The following is a 19144-nucleotide window of genomic DNA, read 5'->3' as shown; positions in this document are numbered from 1 at the left end:
GAATCCAAGCCTATGACTTCGACATCAAGTATGTGAAGGGGAAGAAGAATGTGGTGGTCGATGCTCTCTATGAGATACTAGCATCTTGTTCTCTCATGGATATCCGTAGTGACTGGAGGGCACTTCTACTAATGTAGTACTCAAATAATAATTTCACATGTGAGTTGATGGATGGAGTAATTCAGGATGAAAGATACAGGGTCGCAAATGAAAGTATCTATTACAAAGGAAGGATATTATTGGTCAATAAGTCACAACTCAAGGAGAGGATCATGAGGGCCATTCATGACTCACCCCTAGCCGAACACCAAGCAATATTCAAATCATACAAGTAGGCACGAGAGATATTTGCATAGAAGGGCCTCAAGGGGGATGTTTGGAGACATCCAGTAGAATGTGCCACTTGCCAACAAAATGAGATAGAGCAAACTCATCCAACATGACTATTACAACCACTGTTGATACCAGATCAAAAAATGGGAAAGCATTTTGATGGCTTTCATCACAAGGTTTTCGAAGGTGCAAGGGAGAGATTTTATCTTCGTGGTGGTGGACAAGTTAATTTTTTTTTCCCATTTCATGGCCATATCTTCCAAATGCTCAACAACACAGATGGCAGAGACATTTTTTCAAGAGGTCTTCAGATTGCACAAGATCCAGAAACACATTGTCAGTGACAAAGATAGCAGATTCCTTAGTGCATTTTGGTAGGAGCTATTTAGTTTAGCCAGCATGAAGTTGACCCCGATTATCAGTTATCATCCTCAGATAAATGGCCAGACATAAATCATAAACAAGTGGGTGGAAGGATATTTAAGGAACTATGTGGTCGAGTAGCAGAAAACTTGGGCTAGGTGGTTGCACTTGGGTATGACTCCTTCTAGGGCATTGTATGGATAAGATGCTCCCACATTCATAGAGATAACACTAAGAGTCAACAGGGCACCAATGGCCAGGGATTGGTTGCAAGAGAGTCAATATATCCTTAGAATCCTCAAGGAGAACCTACAAGTAGCCCAAAATTAGTATAAGATGTATGCAAATTGCCATAGGGTAGATCAAAACTTTCAAGAGGGGGATATTTTTTATCTAAGACTTCAGCCATATAGGAAATCATCCTTCAAGAAGAGTGGTTATGAGAAATTAAGGCCATGATTATATGGACCTTACAAGGTGATCAAGAAGATTGGGGAGATTGTTTATGAATTAGAGCTGTAAGAATAAAGCAAGATTCACAAACTTTTCCATGTATCTTACCTTAAAAAGGTGCTTGGACAACAGGTCAAGGCCTCAATAGAGATTCCTCCACTTGGCGAGGAAGGGAAATTGGTTCTCATTCTATAGGAGGTCATGGAAATAAGGGAAAGGAAGTTAAGGAGTAGAGTCATATAAAAGTATTTAATTTGATGAAATGCTTTCCGATTGAAGATGCTAAAAGAGAAGGTGAAAAAGTGTTGCAGTTGCTTAATGGCAAGCAAATTTGAGAAGGGAGGAATGTGATATCCCTTTCCAATCCTTAGAAGCATGAAAGGGTCGATTCATAGCCTACTTTGAAAGGCAGAAACCCTTGTTGCTTCCTAGTTTCAGTGTTGAGATATACACCCTAGCTAGAGGTGATTGATTTTGGTAGTTGTAAGGCCACCCTAGTTGATCATTGATTTTGCAGGTGATCAATCATACAAGGGCAACACACTTCCATCAGAAGAGAGGCCAAATTTATTGTGCTATTAAGGGTAGAGTACTTAACTCTCAAGGGGAGAATCGATCTTGGGAAAAAGGTCAAGTTATTGAGCAACAAAAGACCGAGTGAGAGGGTAGAATTATTGTGGTTTTGGAGAAAGAAATTCCACACAAATTACTAGTGTGAATTCTCAGCCATCTAAGGCATGAATTATTGGAGGTCGAGTAATTAAATTCCATCAATATTGTGTAGGTGAAATTGCCAGTACTTGAGGATCCAGTTTCATCTAGCTTATGGGACAAGTTGCTGGTGCGAGTTGTTGATTTTTATGAAGATAACGACTTACTCTTATCACAGATGAATTAATCTCCACTTACCCAATTTCCCAGAGGACAAGTTTGTGTTTCAAGATGAGGGTGAAATTGATTATAATTTTTGGGTAAAATTGCGTTATCAAGAAGTTTCGAATTAATAGTTGCCTCAAAGGGCCGAATTACATTATAAAGGAGGGTCACAATTTCCTATAGCAGTGGGTTCGAAATACCAAATGAAGTTGAATTGTCATGAAGGTCGGGTGCAAGCATTTTTAGGAGTGAAATCCCTAAGTTTTGCTTCAAAGTATTCATGTAAATTTCCTCCAAAGAATTCCAATAATAAAAGATTGTCAGAGTTGCAACATTTTATTTTATTTTTGGGTTTTACATTGCAAGTTTAATTTATTTTTTCTGGCAATTTCTAGCATGTGAAATTGTATAATTTTTATGGTGTCTTTGGAATAGAAATTCATGATATAATTTTTTGAAGCAAATTCCCTAATATTTTAGTGAAAATAATACTAAGGGATATTTCAAAATGGGTCAGTTTAGGCATGACTAAGTTAGAACCACCAAGTCTTAGTCAGACTCACTGGATTTGATGGGTCAACCTAGGTCAGACAATGACCTTATCCTGTGAAAGTATGTAAAGGCCAACCACCCCACTTTTTCCAATGTTCCACAGAGTTTCTGGGATGGGGAAACGCGAGAGAGGGGATACACACAAGGGGGAAGTATATAAGCAACCCCAAATTTTAGGGAAATTTCAGGGGAAACAGGGGGGGACGTTAGAGTCATAAAAATTATAAAATTATTAAAAATTTAATATATAAAAATAAAAAATAAAATCCCAACAATATGTCAATAACTATGTTAGTAAATATTAAATCTTAATAGTTATGAAATGTACATCTAAATACGATTATTATTTCATATTAGACTATTATGAATCATAATTATCATTTGACTTTTCAGCAATCATCAATGTAAAATTGAAAATCTAAAACTAAATTACTATATTGAATCCATCATTTGACATTATGCAATGTTCCATCTAAATTCATCATCTTGCAAGGGGCATTACTATTATGCAAGGTACATATAAATTAAATTAATCATTTGAAAATTGGAATTACACAATGCATATCAAAAGTAAATTCATCATATGAAAATGGCATTATGCTGAAGTCTATAATAGCCATAGAATACTAAACTAAAAATAAACATAGAAAGTAGTGAAATACTAGTAAATATCTCAAAAAGTACTAAATAATAAATCGCAGCTCCAATCCGGTGGCTCCAAGTCACAAAATGAAAATCACAACGCCAATCTGGCAGCTCCAAGTCACAAAACAAAAATCACAACTCCAAATGTTTTAGGCCCCAGTCAATGATAAATCCGAATCACACTAAATTGCAAATGGAAAATGTTGAGGGACGACAACAGGAAAATCTCAGGCGGCAAGGTAAAATGTTGAGCGGTAGTATAAGGAAAATGTTGGGAGAAAAGGTAAAATCATAGGGTTATTGATAAATTAATTAGGAATATGAATGCTTATGTTTTAAAGTTTTAATTTATCCTTTAATTTTTATTTTTTATTTATTATTTTTTTTAATTTTATCAAAATTTGTTATTTTTTATTGTTTTAATTGTTATTAGCAAAAAAATTTGGAGGGGCACGGGGGGGATGCTTTTCGTCACCAGAACACCCCCCCCCCCCCCCCAAAGTTTTCTTGAGTTTCCTCAAGAAAGGGGACATGGCAAAATGTTTCCTCATCCCAGGAGCTTGGGGAAGCGAGGAAGTGTGTCCCCCACCTTGGTGGAGGTGTCCCTGTGGAACATTGACTTTGTCACATTTCTTTGAATATGATTTGGAGGAGTGTTTTGCACTAACGTTTTGGAATTTTGCACAATGAGTTCCAGGGAATCTTGGATATGAGGTCATTGAAACGAAATATTTTTATCCAACATCCAATTGGATCATTGATCATGGCGATGAAATCCCCAAACCATTATTTCCAAAGAACGATATTAATGTGGTTGGAGCAAACTAGGAGCATGATTGCAGCAAGGATATTGAATACTTGGCCTCCACTTCACATAATAACATTGGGTATATGCAACAACATATATAAACCCTTCAACTTAGTCTCAAAGAGATGTATTTGATCTGCACAATTTAAGTTATTGCTATAGGAACTTGATTTCAAAGCTATAATTCGACCCCTTCCACAGCCAACTCGTCCTCTAGATTTTTTCATGTTATCCAACCTACAAACAATATAGATTCAACCCCTAAAAGAATAGATCTAGTCCCCTACAACCAACTACTACAACCTACAAACGAAATATAATTTTGATATGCTCATAAGAGACTCCTTCAACCTAAATTTAAGTCCCATGATTTTTCATGCTTGGATGGATAATAATTTTATGCTATGACCTCCAAGGATGTATGCAACAAGCACTGAATTCAATCTCCTAAATCCTACCCCAGGAATTATGCACCTATTATGATCTAAGATATTTTACTTATAGATACATCAAAATTACATGAAATAGATCCTATTAACCATGGAACTTAAAAGCACATAAAACAATGTGGAAATAACAATATAAGCATGAAACCGTGACAAAACGATTTGATTACAGATTTCATCCAATTTGGACTACGTCTCTAGGCCCTGCTCAATAGTGGGGAGACCTTCTTTCATTAAGTGGCATAAAAAGAGATAAAAGTACAAGCAACAATCATTTACAATCCTTATACCTCTAAGTTGGAAGATGGATGAAGAATGGAGAGCCTAGCTTCAGAAACAGATAGTACCACTGAATCCTGGTGAAAAATCATGTAGAATCGCCTATCCTAACACCCAATTTGGAGAAATAAAACTTCTGCTCCCTCTCAGAACCTCCCTACTACTCAAGGCGAGGTTCTGGCCTGCTTCCAGGTCAGGTTACTGTTGTTCAATGGTTTCTGAACTATGCCAGTCTCCCCCTTTTCCTATGATGATAGTCCAATATATATACTTGGTGGCTAACTCCTCAATTTCGGGTAGTTCCAAACAGATGACAAGTATTAGCAGGCGGGTTTGTTTCGGGCAGAGAATCTTGGGTCCTACATAGTACGCGGAAACAAACCTTTCAAACATGGAAAAAACTTCTTTAACCACACATTTAACCCGATGGATTTTAATATCGACGTTTCCCATTGGCGTACAAACCCAAGCATTTACAACCAGTGCCCTGTGATAATAGCGGAATTGACGGGCTATTAACACAGTACATAATATATCGGGTCCTGAAGCCTCATCGCAAATCGCAATCGGCAGGAACCGAGGTTGGTACTCCATATGACTTCTCCCCTTTGCGAACTGCGATTGCGATATATCACATCGCAACCTGACTCTTTTGGGGCCGATTCCTCAACTCTTCCTTCCTTGCGATATGCGATTGCGATGTATTGCATCACAACCTGGCTTGCTCTAGGGTTGATTCTTTAACTCCGACCGCCTCCGATCTGTGATTGTGATATCGCAAATCGCAACTCGGTAGTGCTGGGGCCGATTTTCTTAAGCCACGACCTCTTCCTTCTGCGATCTGCGATATGCGGGACCAATGGTGGCCTACCACTTGGCGCTTCCCCATTCACTGAGAGTTTTTCGACATCACTTCCTCCTACCACCTGTCCAAGTCAAACTTGATCTTTGACTTGCTCTAACTTCTTCTTATGAACTCGGATTTGAGTGCCGTTCACACCATTGGAATCATGATGATGAGCACTTTGATTCGATGCTAAGTCAACCCAAATTCTGCCACTTTGAGTTTTGAGCCTTCTTACCATGCCATTGGTATTTTTTTTAGAGATCCAACTAGATCAATCCTCCCCATCGTGAAGTTCTGGTTTTCCTGTCGAGTATGATATATTTTGGAAACTTGTCTAGATACTCTCGTGAAAAATCGTCCACTGTAGGAATCTGTGCAACCTCTTCGGTGTCCATAATCAATGGAGGTTCATAAAGCTTCAGGTTTTCAACATTCACTACTGAGTACATTTGCATATAAGTGGGAAAGTCAAGACGAAAAGCATTGTCTCCAATCTTTGCCAATATGGTGAAGGTGTAGGGACCAACCCTATAAAAAAACATTGACAAACACTAAAAATACAACCATAAAAATAACATTGGGAACTCAAAAATCATTAAACAATATATAAAACTTTCTTGAAATTCTCTTTATTGAACATATCATCTAATTTACATGTTGTTAACTAAAACCATAATGAAGTCATACAAAAGAATACTATAACAACAGATACCATTCACCAGGAGACGAGATTCAAACTTGACTTGCTGCTATTTTCCTTCCTTCGTTGTCGGTCGCCTCCAAGTGTGAATGTCGATGTGCTTAATCCGAATGCAATGACCCACCGGTTGACCTCCCAGCCTACTTCTTGGGTACTCTCCTTCCCCGCGGACCCCCGCGCTGCAATGGGGTTGTACAATGGAGGAATGTATTAGCTGGTAGAGGAGAGCACACCTTGGCTCAAGAGTCCCCTCTCTAAAGTTCTCTACCTCACCAAACTCACTATAGCTCATAGTCACTACTCTGACATAGTCTCATCCATCCAAAAATAGGGTAATCAAAAGTCCTTTCTCCCATGGCTTGCCCCTTCTTTTATAGGAGTCCTCATAGGTGACACTTGGCATTTCATGCATAATTGATTATTTTTTTATAATTCAATAGTTTGATTATTCACCCACCCATGTGTCACTCTCTCATCAAGGATCTCCAAAATTATTTACTTAAATTTTAATTTAAAAATAATATTTTTCCTCACCTCAAGAAGATTCCTATTTCTTCTCCTAGTTGTCTCTTGATCCCCCTTTTTTACTCCTTAATTTGTGTTCATTACTAAAGTCAATTGATGAGTCAAGATTTGATCCCCTATCTACTCCCTAATTTAACTCAAGTTATCTCTTAGATGGATATTATTATGTTGGTTGTTTCCACATGGAGGTTCTCTATATTTCTCTAAAATTTAATTTATTAATCTTATTTTAATTCACCATCTCCTTCTCTTAATTAGGTTTAATTGTTTTAGGATTAATATTTATCCTTACATTTATTTCCCTCATTCCCCTTTTTACCTAATTAAACTACATTATCTACGTAATATTTTCCAACATGGGAAGGGTAGAGTTTTTAAGGTAAAATATTTTACTTCTTCCTATGATCCTCTTAACCCAAGTTTTATTCTTGATTTAATTACCTCGGTTTCTAACATCATTTACCCTTGATGTGAATTTACCTGGTTTTCATTTCTTGATTATATTTATTAATTTATTTATTTTTAATGATTCCAAGGCTACCAAGTTTGGTCGTTCCATTCAAGAACTTCCCTTGGAGTTCCAAGGGTGCCATGCCTAACATTTTATTTGTGATGCCATGGGTTCCAAGTTGGTCATGCCATTCAAGAAATTCCCTTGAAGTTCCAAGGGTGCCATGCCACTTGCCCTTCAAGCATTCAGTGGCTACGAGGGGAAAGTATAGGTGCAACGACAGAGACCCTATCATCTCTTATGTTGCCTGATATAGTGAGACTAATGGTGTTGAGGATCAAGGAATCCGCCTTGATGCGCCCCCCCCCCCCGATAAAATCCTCATGAGCAACCCAACTTTGGGTCCTGCCCTCATGACATCGTGATCTTCAAGGCAAAGGTGGTTCAACCTTTCCAGCCCAAGTCACGGCGGGAGTGCTAATGGGTGAGATCAGGGACACTGTCCCACCCCTCCCATGCAGTTCCATCCAATTGTACAACCCCATCACCCATATGTGAGTCATTCGGCCAAGAAACTAATATGTGCCTGCAACCACTAACATATCATCAGAAAACATATATAGCAGGTTTCAAAATTGACTTAGAATTTCAAAGATAAAATAATATAAATTTTCATCAAACCAGGTGTTGTCAACTCATCATATGTGAGTGCCTCTGGTGGTTTCCTGCCATACTCAATAATCATCAGTAACAAGGTTTCTCGGTGTTAGTCATTGTCATAATAGCATCATTAACATCACCTAGTCATTCACATCATAGTTCATTGTGAACCAGAACTAATGCAAGTAGGTAACATAGGGGACACATCCATCATGGCTATCATCATCATAACATCAATGGAAACATACATATCCATCAAAGCTATCAACATCGTAACATTAATAGAAAACATACCTATCCATAAAATCTATCATCATCATGATATCAATAGAGAGCATACATATCCTTTACTGCTATCATCATCATAAATTCAATAGAGAACATACATAAACATCACAACCACTAATAATAGAGTCATGTGTCTGGATCCTCAACCTAAGGTCCTCAAAGAATAAAGTGTGGGTCTTAGGGCTAAATAAATGTTAATGTCATATCAATGTTAGTCGACTAGAGTGGGGCACTACATACACCCCCTCTTAATACTAGACTTCATCTTGAAGTCCTTGGAATAGGTAAGGAAAACAATGATGCATCTCCTTGGCGTCCTCCCAAGTAGCTGAAATGGGACTATAATTGTCCCACTGGACCTTAACCTGGTCCACTAATGCTCGGTCCTCTAGTCGGTCCCAACTGAGAGGTGTTCTGCAAGGTCTTCCGTATAAGAATGCAAATGGCGCCATCTTGATGGAACTCTGATAACTATAATTGTAAGCAAATTCCACGAGGGGTAAAAACTCTTCCCATCTCTTTTGTTGGTCCATCACATACATCCGAAGCATGTCTTTGAGGATTTGATTAGTCCTTTCTATCTTTCCATCTGTCTCAAGGTGATAAGTAGTGCTGAAGTTCAACTGGGTTCCCAAGGCTTCTTGGAAACTGGTCCAAAACCTTCCTGTAAACACTGCTCCCCTATCAGATATGATCTTCCTAGGCACTCCATGCAATCTCATAATCTCATCAATAAAAGCTCTGGCTATTTCTGATGCCTTATATGTAGTCTTAACTGGTATGAAATGGGCTCTCTTGGTCAACGTGTCCACCACTACAAATATGGAATCATGTCTTCTTGAGGTCATTGGTAGTCCCACAATGAAGTCCATTGATATAACTTCCCATTTTGATTTTGGTATCTCATGGGGTTGCAATAATCCTGTTGGATGTCTGTGTTCAACTTTTACTCGTTGACACTCTAAGCATATTGCTACCAAGTTTACGATGTCCTTCTTCATCCCTTTCCAAAAGAAGAGTGGTTTCAGGTCTGCACTCATCTTCTTAACACCAGGGTGTGCCATGTATACTATGTGATGTGCTTCATTCAAGATTAACTGGCATATATCTTCATTCGGTGGTACATATATCCTTCCCTAAAATCGTAGTAGCCCATCATTATCAAGGGATTATTCTTCATATTTTGGGACCCTCATCTCATCCTCCCTCAAAATTTTGCTAACCTCCTGGTACCAGGTGTCTTTAAATTGTAAATCTTTAAGGGAATCACTGAAAAATGCCTCCTACTTAAAGCATCAACCACCCTATTTACCGTTCCTTTTATGTAAGTGATATCAAAATCATATTCACTAATTAGCTCAGACCATCATCTTTGTCTTGCATTTAAGTGGTCTTCAGTGAATATGTGTTGTAGCCCACAATGGTCAATCCTAAGATCAAACTTCCTTCCTAGAAGGTAGTGTCTCCAAATATTTAGTTCATAAACAATTGCTGCCATTTCTAAATCATGGGTTGTGTAGTTTTCTTCGTGGGTTCTAAGTTTCCTTGATGCATAGGCTATTACTCTTCCTTCTTGCATCAACACACAACCCAGCCCTTCCTTGGAGGCATCAGTGCAAACCAAAAATTCTTGTTCCATATCCAACACCTTCAAAATTGGTGTTGTCGTTAATAACACCTTTAACCTTTGGAATGCCTCTTCACATTTTTCAGTCCAAATGAATTTCTTGTTTCTTTTTTTTTTTGGAGCTTGGTAATGGCGCTCGCTATCTTCGAAAACCCTTCAATAAATCTATGATAATACTCTGCCATGCCCTTGAAAATTCGTATTTCATGAAAATTGGTTGGTGTTGGCCATTCCATGATGGCCTCGATCTCTACCGAGTCTAATGCGATACCATCCCCAGAGATAATGTGCCCAAGATAGTGAATATCGGTTTGGTAAAAGGAACACTTTAACAACTTCCCGTATAATTGGTTTTCTCTAAGACATTGTAGAACTATCCTCAAGTGTTTGTCATGCTCTTCTGGGGTCTTTGAGTAGATCAAAATGTCATCGATAAAGACTTGTATAAACTTGTCTAATTAATCCCAAAATATTTCGTTCATCAAACTCATGAAAACACCCGGGGCATTTTCAGTCCAAAGGGTAAAACTACAAATTCATATTGTCCAAATCTTGTCTTAAAGGTTGTCTTTGAGATATCTTCTTCCTTGATTCTCAACTGATGATATCCCGACCTCAGATCTATCTTTGAAAACACAGTTGCCCCCCTCATTTGATCAACAAGTCATCTATCCTTGGCAGAGGGTATTGATTTTTTTATCGTCACTTTGTTCAACTGGCGGTAGTCAATGCACAGTCGCCAAGACCCATCCTTCTTCTTAACGAAAATCACAGGGGCTCCCCACGGAGATATGCTAGGTTGTATGAACCCCAAGTCCAACATTTCCTTTAATTGGATCTGCAATTCCTTTAGTTCTGGAGCCAACATACAATAGGGTGCCTTTGCAATAGGCTCAGTGCCTGGTTTAAGGTCGATGGTGAAATCAATTTCCCTTTTTGGGGGTAGCCTGGGTAGTTCTTTAGGAAATACATCCTTAAATTCAACAAGAAATGGATTTTTATCAAGGTTTTCATAATCACCCTTATCGTTTAGAGCTAACACCGAGAACATTTGACATCCCTTTCACCTATATTTCATTAGTTGTATGGAGGAGATGAACCTCAGGGACACTCCTCGGTTCTTTCCCCTTAATCATTTTCTTTGGCCATCATCGTCTGTGAAATGTAGAATCTTGTATTTTTAGTCTAGGAGTGGTTCATGTCGTTCCAACCAATCCATTCCTATAACTATGTCATACACTCCTAAAATTGTAGAGTACAAAGATACCTTGGTCTTACATACACCCAGGTCCACTTCACAATCCTTTACCATCCTTCCTACATTTCTTTTCATACCACATGCCATTTCTACATGTCTAAATTCATATTGTGCAATTGCTTTATGTTTAGTCCTTGATAATGCATTTAGAGAAATAAAGGAATCAATAGCTCCTAGATCTATTAAAATGACAAAACTCATACCATCAATCTACTCAAATAGTATGCTTAGACCACATCATGTCATGTAAATGGTAGAGGTGGTTGGTGCATTATCATAACATAAACTGAGAATGTCCTTAGTAAAAAGAGAGAGAGAATAAGTTTCTAATGTTTTATGATTTCAATATTGGAAGTACCAAAAACCCTAATAATAATAAGCATAGGTAAATATTGTGTTATATAGCATACCACTAGAATAGGGTAATTATTATGTTACGTGCATGTATGATAGGGATACCAATTCGAAATAATAATTAATTTGGGCTTACATTAATGGTTCTTTATATATAATTTCTTATACAGCTAAAAGTGTATGGTGGTAATTATTATATTATGTGCATGTATGATAGGGATACCAATTCGAAATAATAATTAATTTGGGCTTACATTAATGGTTATTTATATATAATTTCTTATATAGCTAAAAGTGTATGGTATGACACAATGTTATACCTTAGTATATAAGATATCTAAGAACAAGTATTAATAATGAAATAATATATAATAATAAATTCCATTATTTATATGGAAAAATAATTAAATAATTAAAAAAATGTAATGATTCTACCATGAAACATAAATGACTAGAATAGTGCAAGAGCTATTTGAGATATTATTTACATTTAGGTAAAGAAGCATTTTTACCGATAGTTATTGCCCACCATTATTTATGCAAAATATTTTTTCAATAAGAGATATGATAATTGTTTACCTGTTTTACTTTAACATGGTTGTTTTTTTGTTTTCTTGAATGCAACAAACTCTTTTTGTAAAAATTTACTACGCTGAGGCAATCAATGCAACTCAAAATTTCATTTTTTTTTTTTCTTGGAAATTTCTTGGACTTTAACCTATTCAATTTTTTATCCTTAAAGTTGTTATGAAATATAAATAAAAGAGAAACAACAACAAACTATTTATTTCAACAAAATCCAATCTAGAAATAGTAGTTTTCAGTTGATTTCTTTGAACTTTTATTAAATATTAACAAAAAGAAATCTTACTATAAATAAACTCAAAACGTGGAAAGAAAAACTCAAAAACTGGAACCCTACATATTACTCTATGGAAAAGAATCACATTAAATCACTCTTTTGTTTAAACCCTGCCATTTATTCCTCCATTGTGGCTAAACCAGAAGCAGGCTCTATCTGACAAGGTTGTCTCTAACAAGTCAAGGGACTGGAGAGTGCATACATTTCAGAAACCAATACACTTTGAGAATGTTAATAGGTACACTTTTATAAAACAATGGATATGTTTAATAATTCAATATGTGTTTCATAAGTCACATTTCAATACTTGTTTTATAAATTTTGTTTTAAATTCAGTTTACATGGTCATACAATACACACGATAATTTATTTTTTTTTAACAATAATATTTCAAATAACTAGATAATAGTATCTTCTTATTTCCTGGAAAATAAGGCAGAACACTGAAGCAGCAAATTCCAAAGCAAGAGCAAGAATTATATTCTTATAACCAACCACAACAAAAAGAATATGAAGAAAAAGCCCTTTCATAATCCAATGCCCAGACGTTTGATAATCCAATGTACATTGGAATACAATTTTCAATGCACGATTTCATAATATACCATGTATTTAATACCAAAAAAAAATGAAAAAAAAATACAATAATTTCAAACCCTAAAATTATGATACAACAAACCATAATATAATATAAGTAAACTCAAAAACTGAAACGGTAATGCAATGAAACCCCTTCCGGCAAAGAATCACATTAAATCATTTTATTTTATTTTTATTCAGTTCTCCATAACGACACCTTTCTATTTGGCAGCATGCAATATATTTTGTCCCATATTGATAATGGCATTTAGTATGGGGAGGACGTTGATGTCAAGGTTAAGGATTTTGATCCTGAAAATGAAGATTGTGAGTGAGACTTTCTATGGAGATGGCCGAGCATATGAGAACAGTCTTCAAGCGCAACAAAAAGAATCACGCAGATTTCATTCAGGGGCGAAGATAGAGTCATTGATCGGGTCACGGGAGCCAAGGTTTTGAAGTTTCTGCAGAACGATTTACTGCCCTTGACTGTGGAACCTCCAGTTGAGCGAAAGGAATTAATCAATGTAAGCACCGGTGATATTGCAGTGAAGAAGACCGAGGATAATAGTACTGAGAAATCCATGAAAGATGAAACAAAACTGGAAATCTCAGCTTTTCATTTTAGCGAAAAAATGATTCAAAAATTGAAGGAACAAACTCAGAAATCCGAAAAATATTTTTTACGGTAATCCACAAATCTGAAAAGGCTTGAGTCCATTGTTGTTTAACGTGAGGGGTTTTAGATTGGCATATAATTTCCGGATAAATGTTTGTTTTTTTGTTTTTGTTTTTTTTGTTTTGGTGTTGTTGTTGTTGTTTTTTTTTTTTTTTTTATTACAGATGCAAAGGATTTCAAAAGAAGCACTGAGATTTAGGGCCTTCCCATTCAATAAATGGAAGGGAATTTTGTTACAGGGTTTGGGGCTATTGTTCTCACTACCTAAATCAATTTACTAGGCTTATACTCATATTGATAAGGGTTTTTTTATCAGTTTTCTCACTGCATATTTAAGATCCGGGGTTTTTTATTTTTGCTGCAAGCTTCTCGGGATTCTAAATTTCTTGCTTCCAAAATCATAAGCTAACCCTTTGATGTTTGCAGCGATTAACAAATTTTCCAAGGAGAGTTATTCTATTAAATTTTGGCATAATTTTTTATTTTTTATTTTTATTTTGACTGATATATTTTTGCCACATGGTTTTATGGCTTGTTCTCTGTTGTGGGTTTTATATGCACTAATCCTTATGATTTTTAGTGAGTAGATAAGGTTTTGAAGGGATTTCTATTTGCAAATTTGTCATAAAGTTTCACCTTTTTTAGATCTCAAAAATTTCTGTGAAGACGGCAAGGTTTGAGCTCATTTTTTCTGCTAGTCGAGAGCCTTAGAGGTTATTTTCTTTATCTGGTGCAAAGAGAAATCTAAGGAGGATTTGACACTCAAATTCGGAAGGGAATCGAAATCAGAAACTTACAAAAAGTTCCCTTAAAATTCAAATTGAAAATTTATATAATCGGTTTTCTAAAGCTAGTCACATTTTTTTTAGTTAATTCTTGCTAAATATCAGTCCTGGGTTAATTGTTGGTGAATGCAGATATAATGTGATCTTTGGAGAGGATTTCTTTATTTTTGGTGCAAAAGTTCTATGACTAAGTTGTATCTTGCAGATAGAACGGTATATTGTAAAATAGACCCAAAAAAAGACGATAAAAATGGAAGTGCTATAATACTCTCTAAGACCTTTGCTTTTAACATCCTTTCTTGAGATTGCATTCTCTTTGGAATATTCATATAGGATTTGCATAGAACCATTTTCAATAAAAAAAAGAATGCAGTAATACATGACAAATATCTGTTTTAATGCGGCAAACTTGTTAACCTAGCTAGACCTAAAAAAATAATTCAGACATGCTAAATAGAAGATGCATCAACAATAACACAAAGGAGGTCATCAAGACCTTCAAGGCAACTGTGCTTCCAACCTGCAAGCTTTCAGTCTATCGAATATTATGCAAAGTTGAACAACCATATCAGATGATACTGTAGCAATGTGGAGATGTGTAGGCTCACTGAACAAGTCATATTTTCAGATCCATATATGTTAGCACCAAACAACCATTGGACTTCTCCTTATCTTGATGATGATGCTAAGGCGGTACGGGAGGATAATCAATTGAAGATGGAAGTTGTTGAATTTAAATCGAATTTTTGTGAGAAGACACAAGCACTTATTCATGGAGACTTACATACTGGATCGGTTATGGTAACAAGCAGCTCAACTCAAGTTATAAATCCAGAATTTGCCTTTTATGGCCCAATGGGTTTTGATATAGGTGTTGTTATTGGCAATTTAATTCTTGCATTCTTCTCACAAGATGGCCATGGAAACTATGAGAACCAACGCTAGGACTATTAACAATGGATTGTTAAACTCATAGAAGAAACATGGAACCTTTTTGAAGTGAAGTTTATTTATTTATGGAATGCAAACACAGAACACTGTGGAGATGCTTATCTAGAAGTTATATATAATAATCCTGATTTTAGATTGCTCGTGCCGCAAAAGTATATAAAATATCTATTTCATGACAGTCCTTGGATTTGGTGCTACAAAAATGATCAGGAGAATTGTTGGGTAGCTCATGTAGAAGATATTAACAAAACTAGTCATGCATGCATGAGCCCATAGGTCTCAATGGTTCAACATGGCTCTGATACCAAGTGTAGGGACCAACCCTATAAAAAAAAATCGACAAATACTAAAAATACAACCATAAAAATAACATTGGGAACTCAAAAATCATTAAGCAATATATAAAACTTTCTTGAAATTCTCTTTATTGAACATATCATCTAATTTACATGTTGTTAACAAAAACCATAATGAAGTCATACAAAATAATACTATAACAACAGATACTGTTCACCAGGAGACGAGATTCAAACTTGATTTGCTGCTATTTTCCTTCCTTCGTTGCCGGTCGCCTCCAAGTGTGAATGTCGATGTGCTTAATCCGAATGCAATGACCCACCGATTGACCTCCCAGCCTACTCCTTGGGTACTCTCCTTCCCTGCGGACCCCTGAGCTACAATGGGGTTATACAATGGAGGAATGTATTAGCTGGTAGAGGAGAGCACACCTTGGCTCAAGAATCCCCTCTTTAAATTTCTCTACCTCACCAAACTCACTATAGCTCGTATTCACTACTTTGGCATAGTCTCATCCATCCAAAAATAGGGTAATCAAAAGTCCTTTCTCCCATGGCTTGCCACTTATTTTATAGGAGTCCTTATAGGTGACACTTGGCATTTCATGCATAATTGATTATTTTTTTATAATTCAATAGTTTTATTATTCACCTATCCATGTGTCACTCTCTCATCAAGGATCTCCAAAATTATTTACTTAAATTTTAATTTAAAAATAATATTTTTCCTCACCTCAAGAAGATTCCTATTTCTTCTCCTCGTTGTCTCTTGATCCCCCTTTTTTACTCCTTAATTTGTGCTCATTACTAAAGTCAATTGATGAGTCAAGATTCGATCCCCTATATACCCCCTAATTTAACTCAAGTTATCTCTTAAATGGATATTCTTATGTTGGTTGTTACCACATGGAGGTTCTCTATATTTCTCTAAAATTTATTTTATTAATCTTTTTTTAATTCACCATCCCCTTCTCTTAATTAGGTTTAACTATTTTAGGATTAATATTTATCCTTACATTTATGTCCCTCATTCTCCTTTTTACCTAATTAAACTACGTTATCTACCTAATATTTTCCAATATGGGAAGGGTAGAGTTTTTAAGGTAAAATATTTTACTTCTTCCTATGATCCTCTTAACCCAAGTTTTATTCTTGATTTAATTACCTCGGTTTCTAACATCATTTACCCTTGATGTGAATTTACCTGGTTTTCATTTATTGATTATATTTATTAATTTATTTATTTTTAATGATTCCAAGGCTACCAAGTTTGGTCGTGCCCTTCAAGAACTTCCCTTGGAGTTCCAAGGGTGCCATGCCTAATAGTTTATTTGTGATGCCAAGGGTGCCAAGTTGGTTGTGCCCTTCAAGAAATTCCCTTGAAGTTCCAAGGGTGCCACACCACTTTCCCTTCAAGCATTCAATGGCTAAGAGGGGAAAGTATGGGTGCAACGACAAAGACCCTATCATCTCTCATGTTGCCTGCTATAGTGAGACTAATGGTGTCGGGGATCAAGGAATCCGCCTTGTTGCGTGCCCCTCGATAAAATCCTCGTGAGCGACCCAACTTTAGGTCCTGCCCTCATGACATCGTGATCTTCAAGGCAAAGGTGGTTCAACCTTTCCATCCCAACTCATGATGGGAGTGCTAATGGGTGAGATCAGGGACACTGTCCCACCCCTCCCATACAGTTCCATCCAATTGTACAACCCCATCACCCATATGTGAGTCATTCGGCCAAACAACTAATATGTGCCTACAACCACTAACATATCATCATAAAACATATATAACAGGTTTCAAAATTGACTTAGAATTTCAAAGATAAAATAATATAAATTTTCATCAAACTAGGTGTTGTCAACTCATCATATGCGAGTGCTTCTGGTGGTTTCCTGCCCTACTCAATAATCATCAGTAACAAGGTTTCTCGGTGTTAGTCATTGTCATAATAACATCATTAACATCACCTAGGCATTCACATCATAGTTCATTGTGAACCAGAACTAATGCAAGTTGGTAACATAGGGGAGACATCCATCATGACTATCATCATCATAACATCAATGGAAACATACATATCCATCAAAGCTATCAACATCGTAACATTAATAGAAAACATACCTATCCATAAAAGCTATCATCATCATGATATCAATAGAGAGCATACATATCCTTTACTCCTATCATCATCATAAATTCAATAGAGAACATACATAAACACCACAACCACTAATAATAGAGTCATGTGTCTGGATCCTCAACCTGAGGTCCTCAAAGAATAAAGTGTATGCCTTAGGGCTAAATAAATGTTAATGTCTTATCACTGTCAGTCGACTAGAGTGGGGAACTACAGAAGGGACCATATTGAATGGGTCTCAATTTCTTCCCTTCTCCCTTCATTCTATCCTTGCTGATGTGGAGCCATACCTTGTACCCAACTTGAAACTGATGGTCAAATTGGTGCTTATCATGTCGAGCTTTATACCGAGCTCGACTCTTCTCCAACTGCTCCTATATTTCCTGATGAATCACCTGTATCCACTAAATAAAATTATGTGCTTTGTCCCTATCATCTTGTCCATTTCCATCCTCATCTTTACCAAAGACCATGTCTAAGGGATCCCTTGGTAGATAACCAAAACATGTCTCGAATGATGAGATCTGTGTGGATGAATGTGCTGCTCAATTGTATGCATGCTGCACATAAGGAAGCTGTTCATCCCACAACTTGGGATGTTTTCCACAATATCCTCGTAACAAGTGTACAACGGTGAGGTTGACGACCTTTGTTTTCCCATTAGTTTGTGGATGAAATGCCATACTTCTTTTGAGCTTAGTGTCCATCATTCTCCACAAGCTGGTCCAAAACTCTCTAAGAAAGCGAGAGTCTCGATTTGACACAATAGATGTGGGCAACCCAAAATGGACCCATACATGATGAAAGAAAAGATAAGCAATCTACTCAGCAGTGACCTGCTTTTTACAAGGCATTAAAATACACATTTTTCTAAAACGATTCTCGATGACATACAAATAGTCGTGACCTTTCCTAGACATAGAAAAACAACCTACAAAGTCCATGGACACACTTTCCCATGGTCGACTCGGAATATGGAATCTTGTGTAGAGCCCAAGTTTTCTATTAGAGGTATTTGAAATAGAACACAACACACAACTCTTTACTAAGCGAGTCACAATGTTTTTCATATGAGGCCAAAAACAAAACCTCTGTAAATGACATAAAGTTTTTTCAACCCCAAAATGATCAGACACAAGAGAGGTATGAGCCTCTCAGATTACATGTACCCTTTTTGGGTATGCACAACTTGCCAAGGTGGTACAATAGTTTTTCCTACAAATAATAATTGTCCACCTGTGATCCACGAGTCAGTTTTGCATAAATCTCTTTATAATAATTATTGTTAGCATATTGTTCAGAATAAATTTCTAACGATAAAGAAGCATTTTTCAAAACTACAGATGCAGAAATAGGAGGGCGAGAAAGCATATCTGCTACTTTGTT

The 19144-nt window shown here is 36.5% G+C and overlaps 1 pseudogene; it reads left to right on the top strand.

The window, feature by feature from the left end:
* Positions 1–15597, top strand: part of LOC149262708 (methylthioribose kinase pseudogene) — a 29682-nt pseudogene extending 14085 nt beyond the window's left edge.
* The last annotated feature ends 3547 nt before the right edge of the window (positions 15598–19144 follow it).

Source organism: Pinus tabuliformis, chromosome 6, assembly GCF_031772625.1.
Source record: "Pinus tabuliformis cultivar Carrire ecotype Pingquan chromosome 6, CPIR1, whole genome shotgun sequence".
Classification (NCBI taxonomy): Eukaryota; Viridiplantae; Streptophyta; class Pinopsida; order Pinales; family Pinaceae; genus Pinus; species Pinus tabuliformis.
This window is presented reverse-complemented; position numbering and strand designations above follow the sequence as displayed.